Genomic DNA, 5,626 nt, shown 5'->3' on the forward strand with positions numbered 1-5,626 from the left:
TCCTATGCATAAATTCATTGAATCGCTAATAGAAGTTGTCACGATTAAGACCCGATATGAAATTTAATAAATATTCCTTATTAAATTTTAAATTAAAGATACTTAAGTATTTATACCCTATTTTTTATTTTATTTTCTATTGAAGTTTCACAGATAAAATTTAAGTAAACATTTTAGAACAGCAATTAATCCATCTTACTTAGGAAATTGAATTAGACATATGTATGTAATAGGTGGAGTTAAATCGTATTAATCGTGTGATATACGTCACCAAAGACATCTAGCGAAAAACGTTCAGAGCTTTCACTTAACCAATATATGTTAACGAGTGGTATTCTAAGAGTGAGATTACTCTTCAAATTTCGAGGGAAACCTTTATTTGGTATGTTAGATTTTTGTATGTTAGTTCCATCGAAAAAGAATATATATTTATTGTTTATATGTAAAAATATAATATGTTAGTTTGTTTATGAGACACATGAGGGTTAGAAGTATATTGTGCGTTTGGTAATTTTTTCCTATACATATTTTCATAGGTCTCTACAGTTTTCTTTTTTCATAAACATGTACCCATGATTCGTTACCAGTTATGACCCTTTTGAGCAAATCAGGATCATCATTGACGTCTATCAACAGCTCATTAGCCATGCTCAAATGACGATTTTTTTATTGTAAAAAATAAGCAGTTTCGGAGCAAACTTCTCTGACAATCTCTTCAAGCCCAAAAGAATTCATGGCACGACCAAACCGATATTTCAATATCCTCAGCGCAACTTCTCTGATAGTCTTTCTACTATTTTTTAAACATCACTGCTTCAACGTTTTCAACGTGCTTGGGCGTCCAGACCGTGGCTCGTCATTGGTATTTTAACAGCCCTCTTGGATGAGTTTATACCACATGTCAACATTGATTTTTAAATCATATACCGTTGTCAATATTTCAAGTGTTTCATTTTTTACACAAAGTTCCTTGCAAATTCTTTGATCCATGTTTTTTTCAATAGCAAAAATCGCTGGACACACAAAATACTTCCAACAATGATACCTTACACAAACAAACTAAACAAGTAATATAGCTTTAAACAATTAATATGTGTTCTTTTTCGAATGTACTAACATCATAAAATCAAAAAATCTAGAATACCCATATATACGTTGTCTGCAAAATTTGAAAAGTCACCTTACTGATGGTATATATATATATATATATATATTATCTAGGATCGACCGGCTATTGAACATCTGTAGATGGATTAAATGAGAATCATTTCTCTGAGCGCGTCGTCCACTGAGCTACGTAGTTCCATTATTTTCAATCTAACTATACGTTATAATTATTGGTTATCAATTAATATAAATAATGGCAACAAGAAGTTCATAAACTGAAATTAAAATAGACAATTCAATTTTGAATAAAAATCAAAAGGCTCTTTTTGATATCGAAATAAAATCACCATCAAGGTCAAGTATGGCTACTTTAAAAATTAGAAGTTACATTAGTTTCATAATATAAACATTTTCTTTCATTTCATCCATAATTCCAGTGTACATTTATGGGTCATTCCATGAGACATTTTCACTAAAAAAAGGATTCGACTAAAATTTGTTCTGTGGTGTTTAAGAGAGTAGATTAGATCAGAATTTAAATTTTGGATTTGTAGTGCAATTCAACTTGGAGTTTTGAAGTTGTATAGATGAAAAAATGAGTATTTTGAGGAATTTTTCATTAGCAATATTTCGTAAATTAAAGCAATGCTAGGCAAGTATGATAAATTGAAAATTTATCAGATAGCTTTACAAAACTTATGTTATTTTGATTTTTTGCTATGAACTAAAGAATTAAACCATGACTTTAAATAAATAAAGTAGAAAAAAAAACATGTTTTATGTATTTTGTGGAGATGTTTTTTTTTGTGCCGTGTAAATTAAATTCGGATTTAGTGAGTTCAAGGAGTATTTTGGTCTTTTTATATGTGTGAATAATGTTTGAAGTGCCAGAAGTCCCTTTTTCTGTGGTTATTTTTTAAATACAGTGTATTGGAGATTAGTTTTTGAGAGTCAACCTTACTTGCTCTACAAAATATAATTTTTAAGTTCAATATTGTAACAATACTTAACAAAAAAATTCAGTCCGGAAGAAAGTATTTCTTGTAGGAGAGGGAATCAGTCTTCCAGAATTGACTTGGCTTTGATTTCTCCTACATTGACTCATATGGTAAAAAAAAGTAATTTATAAACCTGAACCTTCCTCTGATCATAAATCGATTTGGTTGGAATTACACAAACCTTATCAAAAATTTCAATTAAGTATACCAAAATGGTTGATAGAAGACGATAAATACAAAACGAAATTAAAAAAAGAATTAGGGGGTTTTAATGACTCGTTTTCATCCAAGCAAGCGAATTAAAGGCTCATAAAAATAATTCATTCAACGACTTCACGGTTTCTTTAAGAAAATAGGAAAGAAACAGGGTTATACCCCAGTCAAGTGGATAATGTTCTCAATAATGGATAATTTTTTGGACTCCAGTATTTTGTGGCTTCTCTTAATTTTTTTAGAACTGCAGAAATTGATGAGGTCGCAATGAAAGAAAAAGTTGAGTTGGAAGGGTCTGCGTGCAGAAGACTTAAGAAAGACAGATTTTCTGCCCCCGGTGTTAAAAACATTATTCATGAAGAAAAAGTTATAACTAAACCGGTAGATGTGTTAGACTACTTTCATTCCCATTTCCAAAACAATGTTGGCACAAAAATAGGCCACTTTCCGAAAAGTTGATAGGTCATTGTTATTTCATATTTTATTCTTTTTGATAAATAAACGGAATAAAAAGTTGTTCTATACTTATGGTCTGTTTCCAAAAAAGCCAGAAATACAACTTTTGTTGATTCCTCGTTGTATAAATATATACGATTGGCCATGTCATTATTTAAATGAAGTAATTTTGGATATCCCATAGCAATACAAATATATAACTACGCTTTTAGTATAATATTATAACACAGTGTCGAATAAGATACTATGTAGGATTTTAATATATTGAATTAATAAATTTAATTAATTCAAGCTAAATATTGTAGATAAATTAAATGACAATGATAATCTAGGTGTACTTTAGAGATAAAAAACAGTTTGTATGATTGAAATATTTCACTAACTATAAAATGATTTATGGCCTTTTTTTGTTGCTTATTTCCAATTTCATATAATAATATCGTAATCGGGACGATACTATAATATAAACACTATAAATATTATCGTATTTATCCATTGTGAATAATGTTGTAATGCACCATCTTATTTATTAATTTATGTACTTTATTGATTTAAACTTCTATTTTTAATTGTTTCGCATGATATTATTATATTTCATAAAAAGTTTTGATACATTGCAGACTTTTTAATGTAATGTTTAGATTTACGCGATGATTAAAGAGTTAAATCAATTGAAAAATTTAAAGACTCACATCAAAAATACAATTATTTTTTTTGTGCTATAAGCCGTAAATCAATATATATCTATATAATTTGTTTCATATATAAATGAAAGTAAAAAAAGTAGCCCATGCAATCATGAAAAATGTTCAGACGAGGCATACCTTGAATTTTCTAGGAAGATATTAAGAATAATAGTGACACACCTGTACACATTGGCCCCCCTAAACGGTTAAATTAAATTTCACATAACTTGTAAACTTAGTAAGAGAAATAGTGAGGAATTGTATGACCGTAAAGTTCTTTTAACATATGGGAGATTCCAGCAGATTACCAAAAGACCATTACCACCTTTTAGAGAAAGTTAGGGAGATAACAAACCCAACGGAGGTTAAGGGTATAACGTAAATAACCTAGCACATTGAGTTAGTGTCTTTTTTTTTTGGGGGGGGGCACCGATCTAACGCTAAAAGAATGGACAACTAAAATACTCTGACATTTAAAGTGTACTCAAATTTTAGAATACTCTGATATCATAATAACTACCTTTCAAAGGGAGAGGGACTAAAAAATTAGATACAAGGAGTAATCCGCCTTACAAAGACTGACCAAAAGTCGTTTGTCACCGATGTAAACTATGGACAACCATACAGCCATAGGAAGCATAAAGTCCTAACACTCCAGTGTCGCCGTAATCCAGGAATCTGGTTTTTAAAAATGAGATGAGACGAAGCTGCGACCACCACTCTAATCATTATTATCTGTATCAACGAAGTCATAGGAGCGGTAACTACCATTATATAGTAATATAGGACGATCCATGCCTTATGCGATTCCTAAGGATCAGTCTCCCGCCTATGTAGCTCCTCCCTCACGAAACTGAAAAATGAAAAAAAAAAACCAGAAAACTGGGTTTAAAACATCATCCTAATCTAATATGGAAATAATCGGGAAGTTTTAATTTCGTTTAAGATATTTTAAAATAATTGCTGGCACCCATTTTAGTTTTTAGAAATTTAAAGTCACATGTTTGTGATGTCTTCATGCTTCACTTTGGTGCGTCTTCTACTCTTGCATTTGTCCTTAAGGTTGTTCCCCATCAGCCAAACGATTTTTGACCCAACAGACTGTGGCTTTGCGGACGGTTGAGGCGTTCATGATGTCCGAGGTGGTCCTCCTAGCGCGGATTAAATTGCCTATGATGGTTCTTCTTTCTCCATTACGACATCTGGTATGTATAGTATATTTTCAGCAAGTTGTAATATAGCTAATCTGAGTTGTAGATAACTCTGTTTTGTCCTTCATAGAGTTCGATCGTATTCAGGCTACTAATCACTGGCTCAAAGTTACAAAGTAATAATTACTCCCAAAGAAAAATCTTACTAACAACTTTTGGCTTTTGTTGAATATATGTATAATTAAACATAAAATCTCCAAATTCAATAGCCCTAAATTGAGAAGAAAATAAATTCAATATTTTAATATGATTACAAATATATCATATTATTTAACAAGTTCCTTAAGTATTATCACGGCTAACCCAAAAAATACCCTTATTTTTTGTTGTTACTGTCAATTTCTTCATCTAGCTTGATACGTAATAGCTATTTCATAATGTATTCTTTTTGATAAATCAACAAATTAATAAGTTATTCTATAAAGGAATGCAGTTTCTGGTTGATCCCTTGTTGTTTATATAATATATATATTGCCCATTTTATTATTTATATAAAGAAATTTTGACTATCATATAGAAATACAAATTTATAGAAACACTTTTAATAGAATATTACTAAGTAATATTATAATACAGGATCGAATAAAATACTATGTAGATTTTAATATTACGAAATGAATACTTACCTCAAAGGAAGAGAAAGAGTGCGAGAGGAGATACGGTATGGAGCATTCTTATGTTTTTACTTAATTTATATGTATATTATCATTTAGTGCTGTAAATAAGAGTATATATTTGTGAATATATTCAATATTAATAATAATATTGTCTATTACAATTAGACAAGCTAATTTTTATAAAGGTTGAAGAACATTATCAATATTACTAATGAAAAAATAATCCTTATATTTTATATATTGATATCCCACTATTCAATTTTTGAATCCTTTTTTACTATTTAGTTTTTCTATAAATTATCCCTTTGAATATTATCACATACATCAGAAACTAGTTG

This window comes from Lepeophtheirus salmonis, chromosome 12 (genome assembly GCF_016086655.4).
Source record: "Lepeophtheirus salmonis chromosome 12, UVic_Lsal_1.4, whole genome shotgun sequence".
Classification (NCBI taxonomy): domain Eukaryota; kingdom Metazoa; phylum Arthropoda; class Copepoda; order Siphonostomatoida; family Caligidae; genus Lepeophtheirus; species Lepeophtheirus salmonis.